Genomic DNA, 16,003 nt, shown 5'->3' on the forward strand with positions numbered 1-16,003 from the left:
GATGCGTTATCGGGTAGCCACAATCATTCAGTGACTGCATTCGCTAAATATCACAACTCTACACGATGACCGCAATCGCTTGACGAGCGCAACTCCCATACGATGGATGCATACGGCTGATTACTGCAACATCCATGCATTGATCGACGCATTCACCTTTGCGATGGAGAGTTTCTCTACATGCGGTTGTCTATGCAGTGGTCTGGTTTTTGCGTTTGCATCCACTTCCTGTATTAGCTACAAAAATAGAACATTGAATGCATAATAATGCATAATAACGGGTTAGCTGAGATTCATCATGCTAATCGACGCAAGCTCATTTTCTCATGAATTCCTAGCACAATTGTCGCATATTCTGCTTAACAACCTTCATAATTCTAAGTAAAGGACCTAAGATGGCATGCATTTTTGCATGTCATCACACCCCCAAACTTAAAATCATGCTTGTCCTCAAACATGCGTTATATTAAAGAAATTCTAACTCACCTTCATGCTTTTTTTTGCGATGACCAACTTCTCAGAATATAATTTCCTCATACCTCCGACCATCACTGCAAAGCTCTCCTCCACTTTGGCTACTTCTTCAAAAAGATCTTTTCTAGTTTTATATCCGACAAGCCTTTGATCAAAAAATTTTTACTCATTCACTGCAACTTTGTGTTTAGCTTTTGAGAATGTGTTTGTTCAAAATACTACAAAATTTTGTGATGACTTATTCAAATGCAGCGTTGAACCTGGTTACACCTTTCGTTTTGGCTTACCTCCACGTGTGTCCTGCGGGCATCTAACTTTGGTTGCATTCCATATTCAACTCAACTCTTGTCTTGTTTGATTTGGCTTGCGCCCGACAGAGGAGTTGCGCATATGCGCTGATCCTGGCGACTTGCCTTCGTTTTGGCTTGCCCCCACGTATGTCATGCGGACATCCAACTTCGAGCAAGTGCCTTTCACAGCTTAACTCTTATCAACATGGGTTTCCCCATTGTGTTGACAGTGGAGTTATTATTCTCAAAAGCTCTTTTTTTTTTTCAAATGCTCGAATGCAATGATCGCAATTCTCCAAGACTGCTGCCACCCCCAAACTTAGAGGTTGGCAGCGTTCTCACCACAAAGCTAAAAAAAAAAATTACAAGAATGCGGTAATAAATGTTTGAGCAGAGGTTTGCACAAAATAAAACTTAATATTTTCAAAATTTGAAGAAGCTAATAAAAGTAAAGAATGCCTTGCATTGATTAGTTAGAAGATGCGGTGAATTATATGTACCATCATAGAAACACCGCAAAGTAACACAATCAGGAAAGGAAGAATTTCAAAAGGATAAGGCATATAAGATAACAAGAAAAGAACCTTAGGTGGAATAATGCATGCGATCATGCGTTGGAATTCACGCGATTGAAGCCATGCATTGAAGGATGAAAGGAATTTTTTTGTTGTTCTGCGAACTGAGGAGACTTATTGTTGCACCTACAAGAGCAAACGTACCATATCCAAGGGAGCAACCATATATACAAAATAACAATAAAAATAAAAATAACCTAAACTAAGAAAGCAAGTTAAAGATAGAGTAGAAGACGTCCTTGAAAAAATTGGAGTGTTGTCACCGCAAGGAGTCTTCCATGCAGAAGATTGCTCTCAACTGCTTGGGTCAAGTTTCCTTGACCATTGGAACTTCCAAAAATTGTTGGGCGCATGCGGTCGTCATGTGCTTAGAATTACCTTTAGCTCTTTTGCGACTGATTGCCCTTTTACCTTGGGGTCAATATTGTCTTTCAGAGCATCGCCTAGACTTCAATATTATTTGCAACCTGGTCGCACAAGCTACAATACTCCCAAGATAAAAAGTTTGCCTGCAGAGACACAAAACTTAACAGACAATTAGTTGCCAAGTGATGACATGTAGATATGCATGTCATCTTAGGTCTTTTACTTAGAATTATGAAGGTTGTTAAGTAGAATATGCGTCGATCATGCTAGGAATTCATGAGAAAAAGAGTTTGCATCGATCAGCATATCGAATCTCAGCTAACCCATACTTTGCGTTAATTATGCGTTTAATGTTCTATTTTTGTAGCCAATGCAGGAAATGAATGCAAAAGTGGAAACTGGACCATCGCATGCGAAGAAACACTCCATTGCAAGGCAAACGCATCGATCAACACATGGATGTTGCGATAATCAGTCGTATGCATCCATCGCATGGGAATTGCGCTCGTCAAGCGATTGTGGTCATCATGTAGAGTTGTGGTGTTAAGTGAATGCGGCCATTGAATGACTGCAGCTACGCGACAACGCATNGAATTGCGCTCGTCAAGCGATTGTGGTCATCATGTAGAGTTGTGGTGTTAAGTGAATGCGGCCATTGAATGACTGCAGCTACGCGACAACGCATTCTAATAGAATCAGTGCAAAGTTGGTGGAATGAATGCATCAATGCATCTACCTCGAGAAAATCCAAAGCTGATGCTGACATTTCACCTACCACACCATTAGTGGCAGAGGTTCAGAAAGGACGAACGCGTCGAACGTCAGACTTAGAATAGTCCAATTAATGCTGTCAGCGGCCAAGCTTTATAAATAGAAGCCGATAAGCTCAAATTCATTTTATCCAAGGTTTTCGCCTGAGGTTCGCCCATGACGGATCCTTGTGATCCAGACAAATTGCGTGAGAAGACGCTGAGAGTTCTTCACCTCCTTCATCCATTCCGAGTGACAACCAGAGCCTTCGACCAGAGCTAGATCTTGAGAGAGTCAGCTTCTCCACCCATCCATGGCACCACCGGCAGCCTTGACGCACGTCCGCTGGAAGCAAATCTTTGCTTCCAGCCGAGCATTCTCTTTCCTTTCTTTTTTCATATTGTATTGTATAACATTTTGGAATTAAGAAACTAATACAATGTGTTTTTCAATGTATTTCTCTTTTCCTTCGACTTCATCTCCATCTTCTTGCTTAGCATCTTTACTTTCATTGCAGCACTTAGTGAGATTGCTTGGGCATTGCATACTTAGTCATATGGATTAGGGATATGAAGCATGTAGCAACCCATCGAGAGGTGTGCATTGTGCGAGTATGTGAGTAATCTTATTTTCTTAGTGTGAAGCTGCTGCAACGCTTGTCTATGGGCTAACGCATTGTTTTTTTATGAGTGAAGTCAGCAACAATCAGCTGCCCGAGAGGGTAAGTGGTTGGACGCATTAAGCAAGGTATGCGTTGTTCACTAGGGATAGTAGCAACCATAGGTCAGCGAAGTTTATGCGATTGTCTTGTATTATGTATGCTTCATTCGTCCATTAGGGTAGTCTAAGGATAGGATCTAAGGATAGGATCTAGGCTTGGGAAGGTCAGGTAAGAATCTAGGCTTAGGAGAGCCAAATTAGAACACATAAAACAAGTTATTAACACATCGTATGCATCCTAGAGATAGGATATGATTGATTGCGGTCACCTTGCTTTCATGCATTCTGCATCATCGCATAGGACAAGAATAGAGATATAGGAATAAGCTCTATGGACACGTCCTAGAATTAGGAGCACCACATTTCCATTGGAAAATGACTTTCCGTGTATGGTTGTAACATGATCGCATAGTTTGATGCTGACTAAGGTTCCCTTGCAGTCACTCTTAAGGGTTGCAATGAAAACATCTCTGCATTTTATCCATTTTCCCATTCATTTATTTCATGTCAGGGCTTGTCGCATCTCCACCTTTCATGCATATTCTCATTGTGCTGTCTGATAGATAGGATAGGAGTAGAATTAATGTAGCAATATCCCCTTCATTCTTTTATTTATACCACCGCATGCACAATCACCGCAAACATATAGTTACAAGTCCCTATGTTCGATCTCGGATTACCTGAGAAACTTGCGTTCATGTTATACTTGGCGTGAATGCAAGAAAACTTGTGGCAAGACGCATGGTCATCGCATACATTCGTTAACATAATTTTCATTCCAACGCATGACCATCGACACATGACTATCAACGCATATCTTAGGAACATGCATCGCATACCGCGTCTAAGGGAGGTTGGTTGTCGAGTAAAATTGACTTCCAATTTCCACGCATCACCAAGTCCCCGGTAACGGCGCCAAAAACTTGGTGACGAAGAAATTAAACATCAAATACTCGACAACTAAAATCCTTTGGACACAATATGCGATGCATGTTCTTAAGGTATGCATTGATTGTCATGCGTCGATGGTCATACATTGAAATGATTATGCGTTAACAAATGTATGCGATGACCATGCGTCCTGTCATAAGTTTTCTTGCTTTCATGGCAAGTATAACGCGAACGCAAGTTTATCGGGTGATTCGAGGTCGAACACAGGGACTTGTAGCAAAATGAATGCGATAATGTGCATGCGGCAGTTTAAATAAAAGAATGGATGGGAAGGTTGCTAAGTTAACCCTACTCCTACTCCTAAGTAACAGACAACGCAATGAGAATATGCATGGGAGGTAGAGACACGACAACTCTTGACATGAAATAAATGAATGGGAAAATAGATAAAATGTGGAAATTATTTCATTGCAACCTTTAAGAGTGACCTCAAGGGCAACCTTAGTCAACGTAAGCCATGCAATCATGCTACACACACTTGAACCTAACTCTAGGATGTATGCGGTGTATCTGCGATATTGCCGAGAACCTTATGCCTGCCTAGACCTCCATAACTCGCTCACTAGCTCTCGCCGCATGAACGTGCTAGCCGCATACCACCTTATCCTACTTCCTGGACGTATGCAATATCCTATCTGTAGGGCGCATACGATATGTGATAGCAAACAGAGCTTATCCCTAAGTTCCCCATTCTTGCCTATGCGTTTCAATCTGCTCTCTCGAGTCTTAGATTTGGGTTTTAGACTACTCTCCCAAGTATGCCTAAATGATGAATGATGCGCTCATAGGACAAGGTAACCACATGAACTTGGCTGACCTAAGATCATTCCTATCTCTAGTAAACAATGCATACATTGCTTAATGCNAAATAGATAAAATGTGGAGATGATTTCATTGCAACCCTTAAGAGTGACCGCAAGGGCAACCTTAGTCAACGCAAGCCATGCGATCATGCAACACACATACAATAGTAAACCACCTCCCAGTGTGAATGCTACGACTTCTAATGCTAGAATGCATACGATATATGCGATAAGTCTATAGGACCTGCACATAAGCCTCTATTCTTAATTATGCGATGAAAGTGACACATACACAAAGAAGGAGACCACATAATATCATACCTATTTATAGAGCTTCAAGGTAACCATATGAACTTGGCTAACCTAATATTACTCCTATCTCTAGTGAACAATGCATAGAGTGGTTAATGCGACCAACCCCTTACCCTCCCGAGCAGTTGGTTGTTGCTGACTTTACTGTAGAAAAGCATTGCGTTAGCCTATAGACAGGCATTGTCGCAGCTTCACACTCACGCAATGCACACCTCTTGATGGGTTGCTACATGCTTCATATCCCTAATCAACATGACTAAGTATGCGATATATAAGCAATCTCACTAAGTGTTGCAATGAAGGTAAAGATGCTAAGCAAAGAAGATGGAAATGGAATCGAAGGAAACAGAGAAATGCATTGAAAACAAATTGTATTAATTCCTTAATCACAAAATATCATACAATACAATATAAGAAAAGAAAGGAAAATGAAATGACCGGCTGGAAGCAAAAACTTGCTTCTAACGGATGTGCGTCAAGGCTGCCAGTGGTGCCATGGATGGGTGGTAGACTGACTCTCTTGAGATCTAGCTCCGGTCGAAGGCTCAGGTCGTCACTCAGAATGGATGAAGGAGGTGAAGAACTCTCAAGTGTCTTCTCACACATTTTTTCTGGATCACAGGGAAAACCCTGGGTTGCAAGGATAATCCCCGGACAAGTTGGAATTCTGCTCATCGACTTCTATTTATAGAGCTTAGATCGTCAATAGCATTAATGGACTGCTCTGAGTCTGACATTCGATGCGTTAGTTCTTTTCTAAACCTTTGCAGCTAACGGCGTAGTAGGTGAAATGTCAACATCATCTTTTGATTTTTCTAAGGTAGATGCGTTGATGCGTTCATTCCACCAACCTTGCGTTGATGCATTATCGCGTAGCTGCAATCATTCAGTGATCGCATACGCTAAATACCGCAACTCTACACGATGACCGCAATCACTTGACGAGCTCAACTCCTATGCGATGGACGTATATGGCTGATTACCGCAACATCCATGCATTGATCGACGCGTTCACCTTTGCGATAGAGAGTTTCTCTGCATGCGGTCGTCTATGCGGTGGTCCGATTTCCGCGTTTGCGTCCACTTCCTGCATTAGCTACAAAAATAAACATTGAATGCATAATAACGCATAATAATGGGTTACCAAGATTCATCATGCTAATCGATGCAAGCTCATTTTCTCATGAATTCCTAGCACAATTACCACATATTTTGCTTAACAACTTTCATAATTCTAAGTAAAAAGCCTAAGATGACATGCATTTCTGCATGTCATTAGTCACATAAATCTCAATAGGATTTAGAGGTTAGTAAAGAATGGTAATCTAAATTAGTTAGAAGATAGATCTTTACCTCCATGTGAATCATGTCTTGAGGGAAAAATGACTAAAAGATCTTATTTAGAAAAATGTCTTACAGCCAAAGAATCTTTAGAACTTATACATTCAGACCTTTGTGGTCCGATGAATGTTAAAGCTCAAAGTGGAATGCCTGGTAGTTAACGGATGGTGGATCTCATGGCTAAAGAGTTTAATCAGCTATTCACATATCGTTGGAGCTTTAAGCCACAGATCCATAAGGTCCCCTTGGTAGCTCAATGGATTCAAGTTGAGAATAAGTTTTGGGGTCAGTTTAAAGTGTTCAAATTGACAAGAGGGAGTTTGATTATATATGATATGATTAAACTGGTCAATTATATATGATATAGTTGACATGATGTATGAGATACATTAATTGGAGGAAAAGGATAAATATGATTTAATATCTTCATTGGAGGAGAAAAGAACTATGATCTATATGTTGCATATGATGTGATATTAAACTATAGGTTATAGATATATTATGATTATATATATTTTTAATTAAACAATTATAAGATAATTGTTGGCGGTGTTTCTCCATAATCGAATGAGATAGTGGGAGGTTGCAATCGGTTTTCGTAACTGAAGGATAAAATGAAAATAGTTTTCATTTTGCAAAGAGATCAGACAATCGCTCCACGATTAGTACACTGCCCATCGCCTAGCAAACAAGAGCATACATGATAGCTCAAAGTTTATTACAGATCGTGTACATGCATAGCTTTCCTAAACGATCACATAGTCTTTTATAAACGATCGTGTGTGCGGGATTTCACCTAAACGATCGCCTATACGATGAACTTCTTTTTATTAAACGATCGTGCACCTTTTGCTAAATGATAAAGCACCCGTCTACACGATAGACACTATACCTCTTCCACTTGGTCGTAGTAAATGATCGTTGTTTCCTCTACCCCTCTACCAAAATCCAACAGAGTCCACACCTTCTGGATTCTCACTTAGAGAATACCGAGGTCACTGAGTGATTATGTCTTCCTTGCTGCCTGTTCGTGTTGAAGCCCATGGTGGTAGACGATAGTGAGATTTGGTGGATGATAGACTTGGTTTTCACAGTGAGAGTGAGAGTTGCTGAGTCCTGACGAGAGCGAAAGTTCAAAGGAAGAAAATTTCTTCAAGAGGTATGTCTCTCGTCCCTTTGCTGTTTAAGTTTGAAAAGCATGTCGTAATTTGTTGTTATATGCATAACTTGTTGTTTTGTTTGTAAATGCGGTGTTTCTGTCACAATGAATTTGGAATGATCTTGCTTCTGCTCATAGGTACTCTTTGATAAGAGTTCCTTCAGGTGGAACGACGTTCAAAGATATGCCTATTTGTAGGATACCGTAAAGAAACAAAAGGTGGTCTATTTTATGATCCTCAAGAAGATAAGGTATTTGTATCGACAAATGCTACATTCTTAGAGGAAGATCAAGTTAGAAATCATCAACCTCGTAGTAAACTAGTATTAGATGAGATGTCCAGAGAATCTACAGATAAATCAACAAGATTTGTTGATCAAGCTAGTCCTTCTGTCACACCCCCTACACGAGTTCACCTTTGAAACCTCAAAAGGAGGCATGAGGACAGTAGATACCATCCTTTTGAGATATCTATTGCCTAAAACTTCTTTTAATTTAGATCGGTATTTAAGAAAAAAATTAAAAAATGCATTTCAATTGAAAATCATCACTTTGTACAAGTTTCATTAGAGTTTTTACAAATATTTTCCCATTTCGATTGCAACTTAGTTAATAACATTTTAGCTCGTGGCAGACTTCGATTTCTAGTAGCAACCTAGACTCTTCTGCTACTTGCAAAGAAAAACAGAAGAGAAGAGTGTGAGCCTTAAGGTCAGTGAGTGGCAACATCATTAAGAGTCTTTTCCAAATTATAACATATAAGTATATCACACCACGAGGTTACTACGCAAACCTCCATTTCGAACGAGTCTATTTTCTGTTCTACCTACACGCACGGTAAATAGTCATTTTATTTTTCATAATCTCGTTATAGCTACTCTGTCTCCTATGTGCACATAGATCCTCTTTTATGGGCTTAGAAGCTAGGTGTCAGCCCTTCGACCATCCCATACAGAGATTTCTTCCATAGGCTCAGGAACTAGGCTTCACGGCCTCCTGACCATCCTGTGAGATTCTACCATAGGCACAGGAACTAGGCCTCATGGCCTCCTGATTATCCCGAGCCTTATTTCTCATTATCATCTAAGCTACTCATGCTATAATAGAACAAAGAATCTAAAGGATATACTTAAAATCTTTAAAAGAATACCACTCACAGTTTAATTGCAAGAACCTTCTTCTCCTTGCAAGTTCCCCGGTTTCCCTAGTTTCTTCTTAATTCTCGAGCTCAAACTAGTTCATTAGTTCGCTCACAATCTTATGGTTAGGGTTAAAATAACTTTAGAATATCTTATTGGTCTTAGCTTACCAATTTATACTGATATGAAATAGGCTCTAGACATATTTGGACAGCAGTTGAACTTAAGGCTAGCTTCTCTTAAGTTGTTGGACGCATTGCAAGACCTTTAGAACTCTTAGACAGCACTTGATCAACGAATAGGCAATATTAGGCACATGGCCTACTTTTGATCAACGCAACCCTCCTATGGTCAATGCATGGACTTATCCTAAAAACCCTAATTTTCCTCAAACACTCTCTTTTGAGTCTCCTTCTGAAGGAAATGAGTTGTGAGCTGAAAAGAGACCTTATTTGGGTATTTATAGGCTTTAAGGAAGATTTTTGTCATCAACAACAAGTCTTCAATGTATGCCATCTGTAATGCATGAAAATCCTAAGTCTCAGCTTCATGCATTCTCCAACATAAAAAACCTTGATACCACATACTTGCATGAGCTTGAGTTGCCCTTCCCATGCCATGTCTAGCACATACACTTCCATTGCATGCCCTAATATGCTTCCACCTCCTTCTAGGGTAGTCCGATGCTTCATTTGGTGGAGCCACATATCCATCGTGTTGTCACCAGACCTTATCCTCCAAGTCTCCTCTCATCAACCTTATGGCTTAAGTTGGTGCATGGTTGCTTCAACAACCATCCCTATGCACCCAATATTCTCCCATATGTTCATCTTGCCCATCGTTTAGTCTAGTGTCAACACCTAACCTTTCTCATCATGGCCTTTGCTTAAACATTGTATAGACTCAACGCATGGCTCAACCCTACCCTACTATCACATAGCAAACCTCACTGCTTAGCCTATCAGCCTTGGTATCGCATCGCATGGCCTTAGAATCACTTACCTCGCAGTCGTGCGCCTCAACTCATATTCAGTGCCTTGCGCGCACACTCGTGCAACCTCTTGTGAGCAACCGAGTGTTCACCCCCATGCATTACCTTGCGTCAACTTGCCTGCGCACATACATCTACCAACGCCTTGCCTGGCCGTTCAAGCTATCACACTCATAGCCGCATAGCCTTTCACGTCCTTGTCTATGTGTGTGTCCGTGCCCTATCAACGCATAGGCCAATGCTCACCGCATGGAATCCCTCTTGGGCTTGTTAACTCGTGCTCGCATAGCCCTCAGCAGCGCATGCCTTGCACCACACCTCTTCACCGTAGTTGCACATGTTTGTAGTGCCAACATTGGCCTTAATGTATCAAGGCTTCAATGTAAGGTTCACACTTAAGCAATTTTCCTTCTTTCTTCTAGGTGCACAAGAAAAGTCCTACCCTAGAGATCTATGCCTCAACTCTTTGAATTTCCCCCCCTTTTCTTTATCATAACACTTTTGACTTCAATATTCTTAAGGAGGGAAATTCGAATTCGGGGTTTACACCTTCAACAAGATTTGTTACTCCATCACATCCTTTTCATGAGTTGAGAATGCCTCGACATAGTGGGAGAGTTGTTTAATAGCCTGACTGCTATATGGGTTTAATAGAAACCCATGTCATCATACTTGATGATGGTTTAGAAGATCCATTGACCTTTAAACAGACAATGGAAGATGTAAATAGAGATCAATTAATAAAAGCCATGGACCTAGAAATGGAGTCGATGTACTTTAATTATGTTTGGGAACTTGTAGATCAACCAGATGGGGTAAAACCTATTGATTGCAAGTGGATCTACAAGAGAAAGCAAGACCAAACTTGTTACAAACCTGTAAAGCCAGACTTGTGGCAAAAGGTTTTACCCAAAGAGAGGGGGTAGACTATGAAGAAACTTTCTCTCCTGTTGCCATGATGAAATCTATTATAATAGTTTTATTCATTGTTGCTTTCTATAATTATGAAATCTGGTAAATGGATGTCAAAACAACATTTTTGAATGATTATCTTGACGAAAGCATTTACATGTCTCAACCAGAAGGGTTTATTGAACAAGGTCAGAGAAAATTTTTTGCAAGCTTAATAGATCCATTTATGGATTAAAACAAGCATCTCGATCCTAGAATATAAGATTTGATACTAGGATCAAATCTTATGGCTTTGTTCAGATTGTTGATGAACCTTGTGTTTACAAGAAAATATGTCAACAAGACTGTAGCTTTCTTGGTCCTTTATGTTGATGATATCCTGCTCATTGGGAATGTGAAAAGATTCCTTGTTGACATAAAGAGATGTCTAGCATCGTAATTTCAAATGAAAGATTTGGGAGATGCACAATATGTTCTTGGAATCCAAATTGTTCGAAATCACAAGAACAAGATGCTAAGACTATCTCAAGCATATTATATTGATAAAATGTTGTCAAGATATAACATGCAAAATTCCAAAATGGGTATGCTACCTTTTAGACACGGAATTCATTTGTCTAAAGAACAGTGTTCTAAGACACCTCAAGAAGTTGAGGAAATGAAAAGAATTCCTTATGCATCAGTAATCGGGAGCTTGATGTACGCCATTTTATGTACACATCTCGATATATACTTTGCAGTTGGAACCATCAGCAGGTTTAAATCTAATCTTGGACATAGCCATTGGATTGCTGTTAAGAACATCCTAAAGTATTTTCGGAGAACGAGGGACTATATGCTCGTGTATGGTCCTAAGGATTTGATCCTTACAGGATACACTAATTCTAATTTTCAGACTGATATAGATTCTAGGAAATCTACTTCAAGATCAGTATTCACTCTCAACGAGGAGCTATAGTGTGGAGAAGCATTAAACAGAGTTATATTGCTGATTCCACGATGGAAGTTGAATATGTAGCTGCATGAAAAGCAACTAAAGAAGTAGTATGGCTCAGAAAATTCCTGATAGATTTAGAAGTGGTTCCAAATATGCATCTGCCGATCATCCTGTATTGTGATAACAGTGGAGTAGTTGCTAACTAAAAGGAACCTAGGAGACACAAGCGTGAAAAACATATTGAGAGAAAGTACCATATCATCAGGGAGATAGTTTAAAGAAGAGACGTGATATTCATGAAAATAGCCTCTGAAGAAAATCTTGTTGATCCATTTACGAAGGCCCTTACAACTAAAGTGTTCGAGGGTCACCTGGTTGGACTGGGACTAAGAGCTTCATAAATCTAGGGCAAGTAGGAGAATGTCAAGGATATATAGATGCCCTACTTTATTGTATGTTTTCTCTTCTTAACATTGTATATTTGTGTATATTTGTAACCCACTAGATTTTTAGTCCAAGTGGGAGATTGTTGAGAATGTGCTAAAACTCGCAGTTCGTAATTTTAGAAACATATTTTATCAATAAAAGTATTATTGAAATTGCATTTTGTTATAAAATCCAATAAATAAAACCAAGGTTATAATGTGAATACTTTAACTTTATGTAGAGACATAAAAGAGGATGAAGTTATAGTATATAGCCTAAAAGGTTTATAAGTATATGGATGAGATCGAGTATCTCGTCCTGGAGACACTATAGATGCTGCCCACTTTGTGTACTCATACAAATGATGTGATTTCGAAATTGTTCATGTGAAGACATACGAGAGGGTACATCCTATGCAAAAGATGTTTTCATAAGACCAAACAACGAAATAATCACTTTTCTTTCTAACGACTGTCTACTGTTAAAACTGACTATTTCAATTCGATGATCTAGGATAATTCGATCTTAATCCTGAGCTAACTATGACTCCTATTTATTCGGGATTATCCTTTGAACTATATAGGTGAGAGTAGTTAAACAACAGTGCTCAATAAACCTCCCATTTTGGGGATAAGACAGAATAGATAGCTGGAGACATAGTCCTACAAGATAGAATTCACTCCTACCCACTTTAGGGTTAGCAAATAGGTTATTCCCTTAAGTACTAATTCCTGGTCTTGAACAAAGGGGCTTCACCCTCTCATGGTCGAGAGGGATATGGTTTACTAATTGAACTATAAACCAATTGTTTAATAGATGATCAATGGGAGCTTAAGGAGCAAGATATATTTACAGGGGTAAAACGGTAATTTTGACCTAGTTGTAAATACAAATGACCTGTGAAGGATCGACTTACTGATTATGGTTAAATCAAGTTGACGGAAATATATCTACAGTGAGGAGAGTACAACCATCGAGCTATAGTGGTGTCTCTTGGTGGTTAACGAATATTGATTAATTCAGATTAAGTTTGATCGATTAATCTCAAATCGTTGGATCTCATGATCTGTGGGTTCATAAGATTCCTCTATTAGCTCGTAAAACACTAAACCTTGGATTAAAATATTGAGCGAATTTGAAAATCCCAATTCGAAATTAGGGTTTGGAATTTGAAATGTTCAAATTTTAATCTAGCGTTTGGTTAATTATATTCGATATAATTAACATTTAGTTTTATGAAATTAATGTAATTGAAAAGTTCAAAATACTTAAATATTGATTATATGAATAAGATTCATGCTTGAATTTGGTGTTTTATTAATTTAACATTTGATATTAAATTATTATTTAATTAATTAATTGTTTAAATGAATAATTTTTAATCTACAAAATTCAATTTAGTTGAATTTTAGTTTTTGTCTAATTTAATTTTAAAGTAAAATTAATTACATTAAAATCAAATTAAATTGTTTTTTTTTTTAAAATGTGAAAGTGGGTTTACCCTAAATTCACTAAATGTTAGTGGATTAATCCACATTTTAACACCTATCCCACTCACTAATTTCTAATTGAAGTGTCAATCCGCTGAATTAGTTAGTACTTGCATGCTTGAACATGATAACAACTTCAATAATCTAAGATTGAAGCTTTATGCAATCTATTTTTCGAGAAATTTTTAGCAAAAATAGTTTTGGTCTCAAGCTCTCTCAAACCCATCTTAATCCCTCTCAATTCTGAGTTTCTTCCACTTAATCCAAGGCTAAGAATAGTAGAGAAGATACTTTTGGTGGTCCACTGAAGAAATTGAAGGTCAATTTCATGGATTTAGCAAGGAGTAAGTGGAAATCTTCAAAGGTAGATATGTTGAAACCCTCTTTGTGAATAAATTATGTTTTAGCATGGTTTTGTCTCAAATTAAGTGTGATTGGAGTGCTTAATGATTATGTTAACTTCTGTTTTATACTGTGTTATGTGTTGATCATGGTTTTCATGAATGAGTTCCATGTGTTATGACATTGTTGAATGATTCTTGACTTGAAGAACTATTGACGTTCCAAATTTGTTAATGGTTTTCACTGATGTTTTACAAAAGAGAAAGTGTATGTTCATATTAAATTACCATTCACTGGGCTTTAGCTCATGTTTTAATGTTTTATGTTTTCCTCCCCCTCAGGGCGATCAAGTTCCTGGTGCTTGCTGAGTTGTCAAACGCCACTACTATTATTAGAATCTTCCGTATTGTTTGTGCATATATTTGAGAATATTCTAGGATAGTTAAAACTCGTGAGTTTCATGTCTTGGGAGGCCTTTTTTTTTAAAAAAAAAAAAAATAATCCTACTGTTGGTTTGTAAATCCTTTTAAATAGTACGATGATATAAACTGAGTTGAATTCTTAAACTTTGTTAATGAATGTAAACTATTTTTTAAAATAGGTTTGGAAGTTTGCATTGCCTTGGACACATGATATGTTAGGAGATGCGATGTTAGATGTCATAGAGAGAAGTGATGTTTAACGTCTTCACGCTTCGTTCTGTTTGATTTTATGCCCTAATACTCGTAGTAGTAAATGTAGATAATTGACTGTTATCAATAAAGAGTTATCAATGTTATTTCAATAAGTGTTACCGATAGTGTTGTATTCATTTTGTCTTAATAACCCTAAATTCAATAAACTAATATCCTAGACTATCTTATGAGCCTTGAATTGTATGTGGAGATATATGGGGATCAATGTTCAAGGTACAACCTAAAGGGTCTATAGTATAGGAATATGGCTGGGTATCTTATCCTGGTGACACTATGGATATGATCCACTTTGTATTTGATACAAATATAATGATCCAACGCATTCGTATAGATGACATGCAAGTGGAGGTATCCTATGTAATGAGTTTGCATAAGATTGGGTTGTAAAATAGTAACTACTAGATGTAACTTCATCGACTAGTTAGGTTTTTATTTCAATAGGATGACCTAGGTAACTTAGTCTTAATCTTGAGTCTGTCATGAACTCATGTTCACGATGAATTGTCCTTTGATTTGTATCAGTGAAAGCTGCCAGTTCGCCGATTCAATAAGCCTACCATTTTGGGATCAAGACCGATCAACAGTTGGAAACATAATAATACAATATGGATTCCACTCCTTCCTGACTTTAGGGTAATTAAATGAGTCGTACCCTCTCATTTGCCCGAGAAGGGTTTTTGTTTAATGGTTGGACCATAAACAGGTTATTCATTAGAGGAACACTGGTGGGTTGATTTCAATCTCAATTGGAGAATTGGTGGTTTTTCATTCGAGTCTTCAAACGAGAGTAAGAATTTTTGTTTCTTTCTCTATAGAATTTTTCCTATAGCATGCTTAACCTAGATCTAATTTATAGTAGGTTTAATTTCATAAAACTCTGTGATATTCTGAATTTCCCAATGTACTGGTATTTCACGAATTCCTAAATTAATTTCGAGTATGTTCTATATTCTTCTGCTGCATTAAGGCATTGATCCTTGCAATTGGTATCAGAGCCATGTCATAAAATTAATTTAGGTTTCTGAAATTTGCACTGGGTTTTGGTGGGATTAGTTGCATTGTAAATGTAGTTTTGCAAATGAATGTTTACGGTAGTTTTCGGCCGTATAATTTCATGTTTTTATTTGATCGAATTTAAAGGCTCCTATGTTTATGGGCATTTAATCATGTAATTCGAGTCTTTTGTAAGTCCATGTCTAGAACTAGGGTTGTAATTGATGAAGATCGAGATCAATTTTGACAAAAACGTTGCTCATGACATTGCAACGTTACGACACATGCAATATTAGGGTTGTGTTGTGCGCGTTAAGTAGCGATCCAAAGTATTTCA

Source organism: Benincasa hispida, chromosome 12 (genome assembly GCF_009727055.1).
Source record: "Benincasa hispida cultivar B227 chromosome 12, ASM972705v1, whole genome shotgun sequence".
Taxonomy (NCBI): domain Eukaryota; kingdom Viridiplantae; phylum Streptophyta; class Magnoliopsida; order Cucurbitales; family Cucurbitaceae; genus Benincasa; species Benincasa hispida.